General features: G+C 41.7%; 1 long non-coding RNA gene across 1 annotated transcript; it reads right to left on the bottom strand.

Moving 5' to 3' along the window:
* Positions 1-7,496: 7,496 nt before the first annotated feature.
* LOC146524142 (uncharacterized) lies at positions 7,497-12,406 on the bottom strand. The gene is made up of 2 exons (XR_014877370.1): positions 8,522-12,406; positions 7,497-8,044 (listed from the first exon to the last, which is right to left on the bottom strand). It is a non-coding gene; the product is annotated as an uncharacterized LOC146524142 (long non-coding RNA).
* Between the last annotated feature and the right edge of the window lie 6,035 nt (positions 12,407-18,441).

Genomic DNA, 18,441 nt, shown 5'->3' with positions numbered 1-18,441 from the left:
ATGGACTCTTCTCACTGTTGAGGTCTGGGAAGCGCTTCCGCTCCCTTAAGGCCAAAACAGAGAGAATGAGGAGGAGCTTCTTCCCCCAGGCTATTCGGGCCCTGAACCAGGTGTAGGACTGGACTCTCCCACACACATCACTATAAGACTGGACTCTCACACACATCCCATCACCACACGCACCACCACACATTTCCTATAATTTCCTATAATTTATAATCTTTATAATCTCTTTCTGCTGTTTGCATATTTTTATTTATTTATTTATTTTTATTTTTATTTTTACTGTAAATTCCTAAGTTAATTTGTAAATTTTGTAGTAAATTGTAAATACTGTAAAACTTTTTCTGTCATTTAATGGTCGGGCATTGTACAGCTACAAGCATTTCACCCCCATGTCATACTGTGTATGGTTGTGTGTGTGTGACAAATAAAATTTGAATTTGAATTTGAAAAAATTAAATGCCATGTTGCCATATCATTTTTTGATTGGTCCACATGGTACATTTTTCCACCAATAGGAAAGGGTGGGGGGTTTTGGTGTTGTTTTTGCTCACAGGCTTTCAAGCGTTTTCCTTATAAAACGCAGTTTTTACCATTTCTTCCCACAGTAAATATAAACAACGATAGTATTCAGGAAGAAAACCAAACATTGCAGATATTTTTATCATAACTCTAGTTTTACGTGGCCGAGCAACACAATTTAAAAACTCGTATAAAGTCCACACTTTTTCCGTCAGTTGTTCCGTCTGTCCTGCTCACATCTCCAATGGTTGTACACGTTGTCATTAACGTGGCTTCACTCCACACCAGCCACGCCACTTTGCTAGCTAAAACAGCGGTGTCATCAGCCACCGGTCACTTACTGACTCACACTGTAAAACAGAATCAATTGTTAACACATTTATTTTATTTTCAATTCAGTTTAGTTTTTTTTTTGTGCGCAACGCAGATTTTCTGTGCACGGAGACTGTGACAGCAGTACGTGATTGCGCACGCGCGCAGCTTAGAGGGAACATTGATTACAACTTTATCTGTACACATACAAGGAATTGGGCACTGTCCTTTTGTTCTCTTTGCACTAAATATAAACAGATTAGACAAATATATATACATATACAGTGGGGCAAAAAAGTATTTAGTCAGCCACCGATTGTGCAAGTTCCCCCACTTAAAATGATGACAGAGGTCAGTAATTTGCACCAGAGGTACACTTCAACTGTGAGAGACAGAATGTGAAAAAAAAATCCATGAATTCACATGGTAGGATTTGTAAAGAATTTATTCGTAAATCAGGGTGGAAAATAAGTATTTGGTCAATAACAAAAATACAACTCAATACTTTGTAACATAACCTTTGTTGACAATAACAGAGGTCAAACGTTTACTATAGGTCTTTACCAGGTTTGCACACACAGTAGCTGGTATTTTGGCCCATTCCTCCATGCAGATCTTCTCAAGAGCAGTGATGTTTTGGGGCTGTCGCCGAGCAACACGGACTTTCAACTCCCGCCACAGATTTTCTATGGGGTTGAGGTCTGGAGACTGGCTAGGCCTCTCCAGGACTTTGAATGCTTCTTACGGAGCCACTCCTTTGTTGCCCGGGCGGTGTGTTTTGGATCATTGTCATGTTGGAAGACCCAGCCTCGTTTCATCTTCAAAGTTCTCACTGATGGAAGGAGGCTTTGGCTCAAAATCTCACGATACTTGGCCCCATTCATTCTGTCCTTAACACGGATCAGTCGTCCTGTCCCCTTGGCAGAAAAACAGCCCCATAGCATGATGTTTCCACCCCCATGCTTCACAGTAGGTATGGTGTTCTTGGGATGCAACTCAGTATTCTTCTTCCTCCAAACACGATGAGTTGAGTTTATACCAAAAAGTTCTACTTTGGTTTCATCTGACCACATGACATTCTCCCAATCCTCTGCTGTATCATCCATGTGCTCTCTGGCAAACTTCAGACGGGCCTGGACATGCACTGGCTTCAGCAGCGGAACACGTCTGGCACTGCGGGATTTGATTCCCTGCCGTTGTAGTGTGTTACTGATGGTGACCTTTGTTACTTTGGTCCCAGCTCTCTGCAGGTCATTCACCAGGTCCCCCCGTGTGGTTCTGGAATCTTTGCTCACCGTTCTCATGATCATTTTGACCCCACGGGATGAGATCTTGCATGGAGCCCCAGATCGAGGGAGATTATCAGTGGTCTTGTATGTCTTCCATTTTCTGATGATTGCTCCCACAGTTGATTTTTTCACACCAAGCTGCTTGCCTATTGTAGATTCACTCTTCCCAGTCTGGTGCAGGTCTACAATTCTTTTCCTGGTGTCCTTCGAAAGCTCTTTGGTCTTGGCCATGGCGGAGTTTGGAGTCTGACTGGTTGAGGCTGTGGACAGGTGTCTTTTATACAGATGATGAGGTCAAACAGGTGCCATTCATACAGGTAACGAGTGGGGGACAGAAAAGCTTCTTACAGAAGACGTTACAGGTCTGTGAGAGCCAGGGATTTTCCTTGTTTGAGGTGACCAAATACTTATTTTCCACCCTGATTTACGAATAAATTCTTTACAAATCCTACCATGTGAATTCATGGATTTTTTTTTCACATTCTGTCTCTCACAGTTGAAGTGTACCTCTGGTGCAAATTACTGACCTCTGTCATCATTTTAAGTGGGGGAACTTGCACAATCGGTGGCTGACTAAATACTTTTTTGCCCCACTGTATGTATATATAAAGAAGTTGGGATATGTGAGACGATATGTGAGTGATGTGCAGGGCTGTGGAAACTTACAGACATCTGTTTCTTTTGCTGTGTAGTGAACTGTGGCGGTCACTCCTGTCTAACCCTTTCCATTCTGGTCAGTGTCAATGAATGTTTTATAATTGACGTGTCCTGACGTGTTTGTCCAGGACATTCCACAGATGCTTGATTGGACTGAGAATTTGGAGGCCAAGTCACAAACTCGTTGTTGTGCTCCTCAAAGGCTCCTGTTCTGGGGTGTGTCAGAGCCACGTGCCACTGTGCTTTCAAGTCTGCTAGGTCCATTGTTTGGCTCCGATTAACTGCCATTGCAGGATTAGGACCTAAATGCAAAACACAGGAAACTTCAAACTGAATTAAGAAACTATGAGACATTTACCTAGGCCACAGTTTAAGGTCCAACACAAAGTCTGTACCATGAAGCACAAAATCCCCTCCAAACACAGCAGGCAGGAGGAACCATATTGGGACTCAGTGCTTATGTATACACCCACAGGATGATCCAGGTGAAGCTGAAAAAGGTAGACACAGGTAGAAGAGAATGGTGAAAATAACCTCACATACAAACAGATCATGGGAGTAAGAACTAAAAACTCAACATCCTAAGGATGTAAATGTGTAAAATCTCAAAAACTCTTGGTTCAAGACCCAAGACCATGGCACTAACATTGAGTTTGGCTAACAATATAGAGTACACTTCAGCTGCTGTCCACAGATATGCAGCTACAAACAGACTCTGTATTTGTTTACTGACAGTCAAACAAATCCACATGTGTCCTGATTTGTCGGCTGTGACTTATTTAGTCTAATTCTCTGTGGACAGCAACAGAATCACCAGTAGGAATGAAAGGCTCATCCATAACTTCAGCCAGTCTTGCAGATGGTAAAATAATTTACTGGGGACGATGTTAAGCCAGGAACTCCCACACACATTTAACCCACAGCTCAGCAGAGCTGGCCTGTCTCCTCTGTGGCTTTGTATGTTTGTAACACCAGATGCTGCAGTTTCTGCACATCTTTTTAAAATATTTCTCTTTATTTTGTTCCTTTTGTTTATTGTTTTCTCAATCCTTGGCATGACGTTTGATGTTTAGTTCAGAGTAGATTAGTATTATTAGGGTTTTTTTGCTGAACAATTTCATTCCCATGTGGTCTTAAGCTCCCACAGGAGCAGCCTGTCCATGTATGCGATGAAGCTCCCAGCACACAGTTGTTGTGCTGATGTTAACACTCCGCAGTTATTGACTCAGCAGAGCATTGGGCACTTTTATGCACCACACACCTCAGCAGCCAGCAACCTCATTTCATTTGGTCTCCCACCTTGTGATTGAGTTGCTAAATCGTTTGTACCCTGTTGTGCACCTCTGAGTGACCGACTCTGTCACATAAAGGCAGACTGCATGGCTGAGTGCTTCAATAAGAGCGAAAACGTGTGATTCAAATAGAGTTGTGGTTTTGTTCTTTAAGCATACACCAATCTTTTACAGTCATGTATTTGGACAATGACCCAATTTAGGCCACCACAGTGATTTCAAATCAAACAAACACGCACGTGACTGGGCTGAAGATTTTCAACTTTAATTCCAGCTGTTAAACAACTGTATTGTTGAAGAATGACAGCCAGCTGTATGCACAGTTGCCCACTGGAAGTGACCGACATCCTCCTCAGGTCCTGTTTTGTTAAACCTGACTTACATTCATGTTTGGTGATTCTCATTAATAAGCTCTTACAGATCACATTAGCTCTAAATTGTGTCTTTTGTGCTCCCTTCCGAATTTATAGCTGATTGGTTATTAATTTACTACCATATGAGGTCAGTAACATTATCTTAATTTGAGGGTGTAGATCATTTGTTCCTCGTTAGCGCTTTTCTTTGTTAATGGTCACATTACCCATTTATAAGTAATTAGAGTGTGGATCGTATCCTGATGTTGCAGGAGTGTCGGTAACCTGATCACGTGATTTCTATGCAGCAGTGTGTGCACATTTGTGGAGGCCTGCAGACTCCATAAAGCATGTAATGCATATACTCTGTGCCATCCCATTGCTCACAATCCTTCAATCATTTAATAAATAAGTGGTTTCACAGGCTCAGCAGCTTCCTTAACATACAGTCTTTGTATTGCTACTTTTCAGAGAAATACTGGAAGAAAAATCCCAGTGGATACTCAGAGAGAGATGGGACGATGTGATGACATGATGTACAGGTGGAGAGTCACTCTCTGCTCTTCACTAGCATCATTTAAACTGAATCGAGCACTGCAGAGGAAATGAAATGGGAAGGAAGAGGCTGTTGAAAGAGACACAGCATGTGAGGCGGAATCAGAGGGCAAAGAGATTAGCCAGGGAGAAAAATTGGAAAAAGGAGGAAATACACAGCAAATATGGAAGAAAAAGAAGAGAGATGAGACAGAACAAATTGGATGAAAGTTCAGAAGTGGGAAGGCAGAAATTGAGGAAGCAATAAAGATGTGAGAGATGAGCGAGAGAAGAGGGGAAGGAGAGGGCAGCACAGAAACTAAGAACACAAAAGCGTCGAGAAAGGAAAAGACATTATTACCCTTTGATGTGGAGTAACAAGCAGTCAGAGCAATCAGAATTTGGCTCTTAGGCAACGCCCCCTCAAAAATACACAGGTTAATCAGGCCTGTGCACGGTGATGTTGTGTATTCACAGTCGCAGGTCTGGTCTAATGATCCCCCCACTGATAGTGGGAGAGCAGCCTAATACATCACTGTGTGTGCGTGTGTGTGCTCATTGATGAGATTACCCCTCTTGTAGAAGTGGTACATTGCAGATATGCTGGACACACACACACCCCTCCTGCACTCTCACAGCCCAGCAGATGAAACACAGATGGCGTGTTAGTGAAAGAAACGGAAGGACGTTTGTATGCACAGAGACACACACGGGGAGTTATCCTCTTGCTAAGCGATGCTATACTTGTGTATTTTTGCGTATTCTATGTTGTGTTTAAAACTATCACTTGTGTTTATCAGCATAAATGCATGAGTTGCATTTGCTCACTGCTAAACAGATCTGTAGTGCTTTGGTCTGTAATCTGAGAATTTGACAGATTTTTTTTTTCTGTATCCTCAGAAAATCCAAAAGGACAGACTCTGATTGGGAACAGCTTCAAGCCTTCCATCACTTCTGGGAGCTTCACTAATAAGAACATTTAGTAAGTAAGATTTCTACTTCTGCTCACACTAAGCTGTGTACTGGATCTATAAATCATGTTGTAGGCGTAGCGTGGTGAAACTCGCTTGCATCACAAACACGTCTCCAGTTGTAAGTCATCATTTTCACTAATACTTCAAATTAGTGATATTTTTACGCCTGCTCAGAAAAAACAGCTAAATTAGCCCAGCAATCATAGCAGCTCAGTGAAAATGATGTGATTTCCTGTCATCTGTGGCTTTTGTCATGAGTGGGAAATAATCTGCATTAGTGATGTGTCGGTTGAGAAAGAAATAATATAAAGTAATGTATCACTGGAAAATAATCAAAAATAACTTATAAGAATAATACACAAAATAATACAGGAAGGGGCTCAGAGTAGAGCCGCTGCTGCTCCACATCGAAAGGAGCCAGCTGAGGTGGTTTGGGCATCTGACAAGGATGCCTCCTGGGCGCCTCCTGGGTGAGGTGTTCCAGGCATGTCCCACCGGGAGGAGGCCCCGCGGCAGACCCAGGACACGCTGGAGAGATTATATCTCTCAGCTGGCCTCGGAACGCCTTGGTGTTCCCCCGGATAAGCTGGAGGAGGTGGCTGGGGAGAGGGAGGTCTGGGCCACTTTGCTTAGGCTGCTGCCCCCGCGACCCGGCCTCGGATAAAGCGGAGGAAGATGGATGGATGGATGGATAATACAAAAACAGTTAAACAATCAGACAAAGAATACAACTCAATAACAACATTTAGATGATGCTTTGAAACTCAAATCCAATTACCGTATTTCCCGGACTACAGAGCGCACCTGAATATTAGCCGCACAAGCTAAAATCAGGGGAAATCCTGTTTTGTACATACATTAGCCGCACCTGACTAAAAGCCGCAGGTGTTTCAATGTTGACTTATCATATGTAAGAGAATATGCACAAAGGGAATTGTCAGGAAAGAGATGGCTGTTTGGAGACACACCCCTTTTATTAATATTTTGAAAAACAAGTTATGGGTACATATTTGCATAACTTTTTAGGTATATGTACAACTAGCGGTAATTACAAGTACGAAACATGTACTGTGCTTCATAAATGAGTAACAAATGTAGTACATAACAATAACCTACAGCACACCAGAAAAATAGATTCGGACTACCTTTTAGGCTCAGGTGCAGTGACACGGCTTTAACAAGAAGAAAAGTCAGTCATTCACCACCATCTTCCTGCGCACTAAAACCACCAAAGTCCTCTTCTCCAGTGTTGGATACGAACAGACTCAGGATGGCTACGTCATCCACTCTCCGCTTCTCTCCTTCGTTGTCACTTTCAAAACCAAACAAATTCTCGTTGTCAGTGTCAGAGTCGAACACCCTCAGAAGGGCGGTGTCCTGCTCTCCATCATGCAGCTGTCCAGCCCTTCGAAATCCGTTGGTGATCATGGATGTTTTCACACTTTTCCACGCTGTCAGATTCCACCGGTGGAGTTGAGCATAACTTGCTTTTTGCAAGTTTATTGCCGCTCGTCATCCACGCCTCCCGCTGACCAACATACCACTCTTGAACCCCGATACTGTGTGTCTGATCACATGCCCTTCTGCCAGGCAACGTAGTGCCGTACAACAGCGGAACAAACAAAACAAATCGTCTTACAATATGACAAAAATCAGGGACAATCCATAGAAAAGCCGTACCTGACTAAAAGCCGCAGGGTTCAAAGCTTGTGCAAAAAGTAGCGGCTTATAGCCGCCAATTACGGTATCTTAATAAATGCCATTTAACAGGTAATACAGGACTGTACCACAAAAGCAATTCATAAAATATCTCCATACCTGCAACATATAGAAGTACAGAGCTATGATCTGTGTGTGTTGTGCGCTTGCTAGGACAGCGGTCCCCAACCCCTGGCCCACGGACCGGTCCGTGAGTCGTTTGGTACCGGGCCGTGAGAGTTGAGGCTCGGGTGTGAAATTGATGGTTTTCAGGGTTTTTATCGTTAACTCGGTTTCCCTGGGTCTTTCCCCGTGTTGTAGTTGTGCGTCTTATTGTGAAAGAAATATTTACATGTTACCATAGCGACCAGAGAGCATTAAGGGGCAGAGAGGAGGATGTTACTCTCAGGCTATGTCCACACGTACCCGGGTATTTTTGAAAACTCAGATTTTTCTATGCGTTTGCACCTTTCGTCCACACAAAATGCAGCATCAAAGGTGTGCACATTTTTTGACGTCACACTGTGCGCCACGTTATTGTTTCAGTGAAATGAATTTCTACAATACTGTTACTGTTAATTGTACTCTGCAGTGTTTAAATGCTTACATATACACACACAGTTACTGTCCCTCCACACATACGACTTGGCTTTGTTTACGTTATCCCACCGTGGCTTCTAGACTTCTGATTGGCCAACATTTCTACACGGTTAGGAATATGACGCCACCTGTTGCTTTGGCATGTTCCTAGCACCGTTTTCCTTCATTTCTGCCTTTACGTGTGGACGGGATTATTTTTTAAAATGAAAACGGAAAATCTCCGTTTTCAAAAATACCCGTGTACGTGTGGACGTAGCCTCAGTGTTGTTAGTGCATTTCAGGAGGACGCTGCTAATAAAGTTACACAATTACACAGTGAATTCATGTTTATTATTATATTTACATAATACCACAGTTTGTGTCTTAGTCATATTATTTTACATTGTTGTATTTATCCGCCACACCCACACCGGCTAAGTTAGCATGCTAGTATAACACATGGATCCTCGGGCTAAAACTCATTAAAAACTTTGATTAGTGAACTCAGCCCTGTAGAAGACTTACACCGAATGAGTCCGATATCAAACAGGCCAAAAACGTGGCAGTTAGGTCATATGCAAATTACAGCTTGTGGCCTTTAGAAACTGTCATTAGCTGAGAGCAACGTAACAGTGACTTACTGCTGGCCATGCTGAAAGGAGCTGTGACCAGGGTGCACATGCACACACCTGCGTCACAACCACACGAACACACACAGACTCAGAACACATGGGCAGGAGATTAAAATGCAAAATGAAATATTTAATTAAAATAGGTTGTTTTGGTGAAATTCATAAGCATTTAACACATATGCTACACCTAGCTAACGCTATTATAGGGCAGCTCCTATAATAGCATGTACAGCACACAGGTATGCAATCTGTCTTTGGATCTTCAGCAGTACGTCGCAGACACATGTGACTCAGTGGTACAAGTAAGTCTTTTTTCTTAAAGTCTTTTGATTGTGTAAAATCCAAAAACTACAAAAACAACTTATTTTCTCAAACTAACGAAGTTGAAAACAATGAAACAGTAACAAACAAACAGCACTTAGTAGATATTTTGTCAAGAGTCTTTGTAGTTATACTCGCCACAGCCTAAGCTCTAATCAAACATGTTTTTTTCCACCAATTTGGGGAGATAGGGTCGTAAATCCTTAGCTGCTGAATCAGAGAGTTGTTATGATTTGTCAGCAGCTGTGTCCTGCTTGGTTTGATGCAAAGCAGAAATAATATCAGTTCTTATTAGTGTGTAACAGTGTCTTACTGTGAAGTGGCTTTTTTAAACACAATACTCTGTACTTTTTGTGCGTAAGTAGATGTGCTCTTTGGCCGTCACCTGCATGTCACCACCTATGAAAAGTCTGCAAAGTGCTTTAAATACCAAAGTGATAGTAAATGTCAAATGCTCATAAAAATAAAAAACAAAGAAAATAAGCCACCACTAGACAGCAAAAGATAAACATTATGTTAATAATAATCCCAGAATTAATGTCTGCATATTAATAGTGTGACTCAGCAACTAACTTTAAGCAAGTGATTTAAATGCTATTATGACAGATAATTAGCCACGCCTCCCATGTAGCTTGTATAAAGGAAAAAAGCAAAGCAGAAGTTTTTTAAGGCTGGCAGAAAACTTTGAAAGTGACTCCTGAGTCAGAGCAGGATAACCCTGCCCTACCTCCTGCCCCTCCTTCATGCAAAGGAAGTTTTGTGTTTTAGGAGAAAACTTTGATGAAACCATATTTTTCACAGGAACTTCGAGAGGGACACGCAGTACATACACAAGAGGAAAAGACTATTTATCAGAGCATCGCTGCGTCCTTCTCTGGTGTAAAGTTGTAAAAGAAGAGTCACATTTTTTGAAGGTTAACATTTACAGACTGAAAAACATGCACTGAATCTATTTAATGTTTGAAAGCAGTTTTGTTTGTAGGATGTAATCAAGAATTACAAAGCGCTGTAAAGTTCTTCAAGTAGTTTAGCTGTAAACTTTCATGTATTTGTATGTGCATTATTAAAACAAGTATCCAAGATTCATTTTAAAGGGTTTTCATGAATTTTTATAAATTCTTTAGATGATTTTGTTAGAGATTGTTTAGTTAAACTACACATCAGAATAAACTCATAAAGGATATAAAAATAAGAACATAACTAATGACCTCACATTCCCCTAGGTATTGATCACTGTAGCTCGGTGCGCTTCATGTTAAAGCACCCGTCATGTAAACAGTGTTTAAACAACTGTGTTGCTAGGCAACCTGGTGTGGCTTTACATTCATTTGTCTGGGGTCAAAATGACATTCTGGGTAAAAGTGATCATAATTTCTTTCTATCGATTCCACACACCCCAAAATTCAGGATTTGATCAATATCTTTATTTTAGAAAAAGTCGAAGACGATGGGATTTTAATACCATTTTAAAAGTGGCGATACCCTCCAGTCGTCCACCACAATAGTTTCATTGTTTTATCCATAGATGGTAATGTCAGGAGCAGTTCTGTACTTTACGTGCATGTTTCTTGACAGCAGCCTTGCATTTTGGTTTATTTCAGCTGTAAAAACTTACTTTTAGAGTCAGCCTCCCGTCAGAGGTTGTTATTGAGTTCGTTAGTTGATGTCTTACTAAATTTGCAGTTTCATTTGAAAGACAGCAGCAGTGGTCATCAAGCTACAGTTTCAGCCAGGATGCAAATATGTCAACTAATGTTGCATAAAAGTGCATTATTTTAAAAGTTATTTAAGGGTGATTTAAAAGTGATTTTTGAACTAGTTTAACTGTTACTGATATATTTCTTGAATGTGTTATTCTATTGAAAGATTTATATTTTTGTCTCTTTTGTTAACGTAACAATGGCTGGTTTTACTGGTTTTAAACCAACATGGATATCAAACCAGTAAACTGACAGCCGAACAGGTCAAAGTTAGTCCTTGCATTATTCATTCCAAAACTTGGTGACAGTTCAGCAAACATATCCTTCAGATTAGCAAGGAAATGGTAAAGTTAGTGTTTTTTTTTACCAAAACAGAACCTGCCAGCTAACCTTGATACAACAGGAAGAGCTGTTTTCCCTTTTTAATGCGTCTGCCTCAAAGGTTGAAATAATTTGCAGTAATTGCATGCTAATGTAGGCAAAGGTGCCTGGAGGGTAAACGACTACACAGGAGGAGTGTCAGAAGGTGAGCTGGGGAATCAGCTCCCATCTGCTGCAGCACTTTAGAGGCCGTGGACTCTAACACCACGGACAAGAAAGGACAGATGCTCCGTGGTAGAGACTGAGGGCGCGAGCATCTGTATTTCTGTCCAGGAACAGTCATTCTCTTTGTGTGTGGTGGTGTGTGTCAGAGGGACAGATGCTGGCGTAGCGGGTGCTCCGTCACCTGACAGGTGACAACTCTAACTGCTTTGAAAACCTTATGGCCAACAGACCAGGGTCACATTGTTAGTTAAACACTTTCTGATTCTCCAGGGCGCTCGCTTTAACCTGCCTTGATGTGCTGGGGGGGACTGTTAATTGGGTTCTTCTGAAAGTGCACAAAGTCCCTGTTTCATGCCCATAATGAACACTTTGAGACCTGAATGGCAGAAAGATTTGTTCAAACTGTCCGACCTTTAAAATAATGTATATTTGCTCATTCTTTAAATGGGTGAGGAAGCATTACCTCTATGGGGGCTCTATGGGTGCAACGATTTATTAAGACGTGTAACTGTCAAAATAAACCATCTCATCTCTGTAAAATGATGATAATATAGTGAATGTGCCGTTTGGGACCACAGATACATTCATACACCACCAGAAACACTTTGGATATCACTTTGACGTTAATGTTAAACAACAATGGTGCTGGGCTGCTTCTTTGAACACATTTTGATATGAATGCTACATTATGAGCCGGAGCGGGCGAGATATGACTGATAGGCGAGTTTCATCAATCTTTTTCACAGATTTCTTTATTTTTGTGTAAATAAGAAACATTATCCAAAAATAAATGTTAGCTTCTCCATAATATTCTGCTTCTGTAGAAATTACATTGTTTGTATGTATCGGGTCTTTTGTTATGTGTCTAATTTGTTATCTGCACTCAGCTCTGCTCCAGGTGCATAAATCAAAGTTACCTGTGCTGCAACAATCAGCAATTAGTAGGACCTCAGGTTAGAGCCCGCCTCAGTGCTCACCTGGCTTCATATCACACACATATTCAATTCAATTCAATTTTATTTATATAGCGCCAAATCACAACAAATGTCGCCTCAAGGCGCTTCATAGATACAGAGAAAAGCCCAACAATCATATGACCCCCTATGAGCAAGCACTTTGGCGACAGTGGGAAGGAAAAACTCCCTTTTAACAGGAAGAAACCTCCGGCAGAACCAGGCTCAGGGAGGGGCGGCCATCTGCTGCGACCGGTTGGGGTGAGAGACGGAAGACAGGATAAAGACATGCTGTGGAAGAGAGACAGAGATTAATAACAGATACGATTCAATACAGAGAGGTCTGTTAATACATAGTGAGTGAGAAAGGTGACTGGAAAGGAAAAACTCAATGCATCATGGGAATCCCCCGGCAGCCTACATCTATTGCAGCATAACTAAGGGAGGATTCAGGGTCACCTGGTCCAGCCCTAACTATATGCTTTAGCAAAAAGGAAGGTTTTAAGCCTAATCTTAAAAGTAGAGATAGTGTCTGTCTCCTGAATCCAAACTGGAAGCTGGTTCCACAGAAGAGGGGCCTGAAAACTGAAGGCTCTCCCTCCCATTCTACTTTTAAATACTCTAGGAACAACAAGTAGGCCTGCAGAGCGAGAGCGAAGTGCTCTAATAGGGTGATATGGTACTACAAGGTCATTAAGATAAGATGGGGCCTGATTATTTAAGACCTTGTATGTGAGGAGCAGGATTTTGAATTCAATTCTGGATTTAACAGGAAGCCAATGAAGGGAAGCCAAAACAGGAGAAATATGCTCTCTCTTTCTAGTCCCTGTCAGTACTCTTGCTGCAGCATTTTGGATTAGCTGAAGGCTTTTCAGGGAGTTTTTTGGACATCCTGATAATAATGAATTGCACTAGTTTTTCAGCGTCACTCTGAGACAGGATATTTCTAATTTTAGAGATGTTGCGCAAATGGAAGAACGCAGTCTTACATATTTGTTTAATATGTGCGTTGAAGGACATATCCTGGTCAAAAATGACTCCAAGGTTCCTCACAGTGTTACTGGAGGCCAAGGTAATGCCATCCAGAGTAAGAATCTGGTTAGATACCATATTTCTAAGCTTTTCAGCGCCGAGTACAATGACCTCAGTTTTATCTGAGTTAAGAAGCAGAAAGTTAGTGGCCATCCAAGTCTTTATGTCTTTAAGACATTCCTGCAGTTTAACTAATTGGTGTGTGTTATCTGGCTTCATGGACAGATAGAGCTGGGTGTCATCTGCATAGCAGTGAAAATGTATGCTATGTCTTCTAATGATGCTGCCTAGGGGAAGCATGTATAATGTAAACAGAATTGGTCCTAGCACCGAACCCTGTGGAACTCCATAATTAACCTCAGTGTGTGAAGAGGACTCTCCATTTACATGCACAGATTGGAGTCTATTAGATAGATATGATACAAACCACTGCAGTGCAATACCTGTAATACCTACAGCATGTTCTAATCGCTCTAATAGAATATTATGGTCAACAGTATCGAATGCTGCACTAAGGTCAAGAAGGACAAGCACAGAGATGAGTCCACTGTCAGAGGCCATAAGAAGATCATTTGTAACCTTCAATAAAGCTGTTTCTGTGCTGTGATGAACTCTGAAACCTGACTGAAACTCTTCAAATAAACCATTCCTCTGCAGATGATCTGTTAGCTGTTTGACAACTACTCTTTCAAGGATTTTTGATATGAAAGGAAGGTTGGAGATTGGCCTATAATTAGCTAAGACTGCTGGGTCTAGAGATGGCTTTTTGAGTGACATATGTCAACATCACCTTCTGAGAGGAGACTGTGAGTCAGACTTTCATGGTGGAACAGCTGCAATGATCTGCAGCAGACACGTATAAGAGAAGACAAGAATTACAAACCAGTAACATCACACCAGTCAAAATGTGGTTCACAGACTAGTTTGAATGATTTTAATAATAATGGACTGGATTTATATAGCGCTTTTCAAGGCACCCAAAGCACTTTACAATGCTACTATTCATTCACTCTCACACACTGGTGGAGGCAGCTACGGTTGTAGCCACAGCTGCCCTGGGGCAGACTGACAGAAGCGAGGCTGCTATATCGTGCCATCAGCCCCTCTGGCCAACACCAGTAGGCGGTAGGTAAAGTGTCTTGCCCAAGGACACAACGACCAGGACAGAGAGCCCAGGGATCAAACCGGTGACCTTCCGGTTACAGATACGCTTCTCAACCCCGTGAGCCACGGTCGCCCAGGGGGCCAGGGTTTTGTTGGTTTTCCATGAGGTTAAGATAGATGTGAAGGAGAAGGACTTTGGAGTAAACTCATGTTAACAACCTGACACACCATCCTCTGGTGAAAACTTACCTCAGACTTTGTAAGAGCTGTTTGACCGAGCAGGAAGAGGATTTTGGGATGAGTTGAAAAGTAGCTCGGTGCTGCTTACTCTGTAAATCCCTGTAAAATAAAAAACAGCAAGTGGAAAAACAGACTGTTATTACAAATACATAGATAAAATAGAATATTATTGAGTGTGCATGTATAATAATAATGATCATTTTGACACAGATTCATCTTTGTCTTTCCTCCTTGTCCTTGAAAACACCCAGACTGAAGGGCAAAGTTGAGACGAACATGCAGGTGAAAAAGTGCCAAAAAGCACTTTTTTGCCTTGGCTCACTCATCGCTGTAAATTAGGCTCATATTCCTGGAACTGGTCCAGGGGGGGCATTTTATCTCCTGCAAGACAATTCCTGACTACCACGTTAGAGATGGCTGGCACAAATCAGAGCTTCACACACCAATCATGTTTGTTCAGTGTGTTGCCAGGTTGCAGCTGAGACGGGTTGCAGAGCCAAAAGCAGCCAGCACAGAATGATGAACTATGAGGCCAGCTATTTGCTTTAACACTAAGCCAGGGCACATTATTTTAAGCCACTAAGAGGGTACTAACGTTGCACTAAAGTTCAAGTTCATTATAATGTGCCCTTTTGCTTTGACAGAAAACAGACAGATGTGTAAGTATAAGCCTGTGATCCTGTGTAATACAGTTAGGGAAGCAGGACAGTTTTATTTGATTGGGAAGCAAACTTCATACTAGCTTAACATAGCACAGAGACAGGAAGAAGCGAGCAAAGTTGTGGTTTTACAGACACTTACACATTAGTAATGATCAGTGTTGGGACTAACGCGTTATTAAGTAACGCGTTACAGTAACTACGTTATTATTGTGGTAACGAGCACGGTAACTAGTTATTATGCCAAAACCAGGAACGCGTTACTCGTTACTGGGATTTAGATAGGCTTGTTATTCGTTACTTCGTGTGGTGGCTATCGCGGAGCTTCCACAGATTCAATAACATTAGCAAGTGGTGGAGGCCAGCAGGTGGATGAAGGAAAAGGGAGGCAAGAGGAGAGACGGAGCGGCCGCCAGTACGAGAGTGTCAGGTGAACTGAACGTCAGGTAAGAAGTTATGACTGCAGTCTATCTGGGTCAGATATAAACAGATAGACTAGTACTAGCTAGCATGACGGAGTTTCTATACAGCTGGGTGGGTGCTATGAAGATGTTGAACTTTATTTTGTTCATACGGTTAATTATTAGAGTTGCCAACCGTCTCAGAATCGTCTTGAATTAAGAGAAAATATTACGCGTTTGGTATTGAGGTGAAAAGGAACAGTTTGTCCCGGACAGCTACAATGAAAAAGACACAAAGCTGGAGTTATTCTGTGTTTACACTGCACAGCTGCCTCTTCTTCTCTCATTCTCTCCCCTCCCTCTCCTGTTTCTACTTCAATCGTGAAATTGATCAATGATCAGCTGATCGTCTCTCTTGTTTATTTATCGCCCACTTTCCGCCAGAAAGAGGAAACCAGCGGATGTCGCGCTAAACAACAGCAGCACGTTTAAGCTTGATCAGCTGTTGTTAGAATTTATTCATCATCAGAGCTGAACAGGTGATGGAGAAACAGGTTTACCTTTTAGGTGACATGAATGAGTTGAAGGGAAGTTATGAACTGTTTCTGAGAGACAAATAACACCAGGATCCTTTTCTATGTAGCTGACAGCTGGTAACTGTGCAGAGGGGGGGGGTCTAGCAAAATGTTGCCAGGGGTCCATGTAGGACATTAACAGGGAAAGGGGGGCACAAGGAAATACTTTTCTTTCTTATTCTCATTTAAAATGTCTCACTTTTAAAAAAATAATTATCTGAGTCTTACAACAAACAATTGATAGATTGATACATATATACCATCAGAACAGTGTACATCACTGTCACAACAGTGTTTATTTTCATTCAGAGGCTTTATGATTTTTCCTATAATGGTGAGCCGGTCTCTAGTCAAAATCCCCAGGACGATTTTTTTGTCCCAGTCCAGCTCTGTATGCAGCTTATCTGCAGTCTGGTGTTACCTACATCTTCCTATTCAGAAGTCAGAATTTCCGAGTTCTGAGTACAATCGAAAAGCACCACAACGAGCAGGCTAGAATCATGCAGCGGTCAACGATGGTCCAGGCGTGGGATTTCTCTTGTGGAAATGGGCACATTATTTTTTCTTTTCTATTGGTAGGTGGCACAATGCACGTGTGGCAAGTAAGAAAGCTAGAAGACTGGCAATCTTGCTGGGTATCCAGTTATGGAAGCAACACATTAACAAGAGAATTCTGAGTAAAACCAAAGTTACTTTCCCTAGTAACGAGTTACTCTGAAAGTAACGAGTAACTTGAAGTAACTGAGTTACTTTTGATAGAAGTAACTAGTAATGTAACTAAGTTACTAATTTAAACCAACTTACCCAACACTGGTAATGATGTGTCCTTTTTCATCCTAGCTGTGGAGGAAGCAAGGCTAGCTGTTTCTCCTGTTTCTACTCTGTAATGTAACTGAGAAGGAAACTCTTCAAGCTTTTCTCTGTTCTGTGAAAACCAGCCTGAGGAGTGCAGAGCACTTTGTGCTCATTTTCACAAACAAACATTTTAATGACTATTTAATTTGAAATATTACAATAATAGTAGAACCTAAATAGCCCTGTGTTAGCCTTTTCAGCTTTATTTGACAGACAGAGTGAAGAAAGGACAGGAAAGCCGTGGCACAGAGAGGACATGACAGACATGTACGGGCTTTGCTTTTGAAATCATAAGTCAAAGAGGGTTAACATCTCAGGGCGTAATCATATAAATTTTGTTAAATAATATTTTGTTCATGCTAATGTCTGTGTGTTCAGTGTTATTCTCTTTTTAGATGCAAATTAAATATGTCCCACCTCAGACATGATAAATAGTTTAAAACCAAATAAGATGCCTGCAGTTCATGTTTTAGGAAGATCTTTTTAAAACCACACAACTTGAGAGAGAAGAAAGCGTGACAGACAACTTTGTGCGGCCTCTGCAATTATCAACACTGAAACATGTTCTGTTGGCGACCCAGTGAGGCGATGTGATGGCCTCGGATGGTCAGTGTTTGCATGTTTGTGTTGGTGTTTGTGATATGAATCTTTGCCCACTGCTAACAAACTTTTGACACAGGGCCATGGCTCAGTAGCCCCTTTGAGTGTGTGTGTGTGTGTGTGTGTGTGTGTGTGTGTGTGTGTGTGTGTGTGTGTGTGTGTGTGTACACTGAAAAAGCAGAGCTATGCAGTGCAGACAAGTGTGTGCGGTCATGACAGCTAATCTGTGAGCAGGTGTGGACTTTGAACACATACACACAGTAAATCAGTGAAATCTTGCTGTCTGTGGATGATGCACGACATCACCAGAGGCACATCACTCACGCTGTCATGACATGCGTTTGAGCCAAACTGGCTCACCCTCTCTGAAGTCGTGGGAAAGATTTGGTTTGTTTGGTTTTGATTTAACTAACGTGGAAAGCCAAACAAGTTTGAAAGCAGACAGACTTTTATGTAGCATTCATATAAACTCTGAAAAATGAAGGCTTTGCAAAAATGAACAGTGTATTCAAGCCTTGTCTTGTTTTTTCTTATTGCGTTATAAGACGCATTGTTTTCAAACTGAGGTACATTCCTCATCCTTGGTGAAAGACAAAATTGTGTCTGTTGG

This window comes from Neolamprologus multifasciatus, chromosome 2 (genome assembly GCF_963576455.1).
Source record: "Neolamprologus multifasciatus chromosome 2, fNeoMul1.2, whole genome shotgun sequence".
Taxonomy (NCBI): Eukaryota; Metazoa; Chordata; class Actinopteri; order Cichliformes; family Cichlidae; genus Neolamprologus; species Neolamprologus multifasciatus.
Note: the sequence above shows the minus strand (reverse complement) of the source record. Positions and strands in the feature narration are given on the sequence as shown.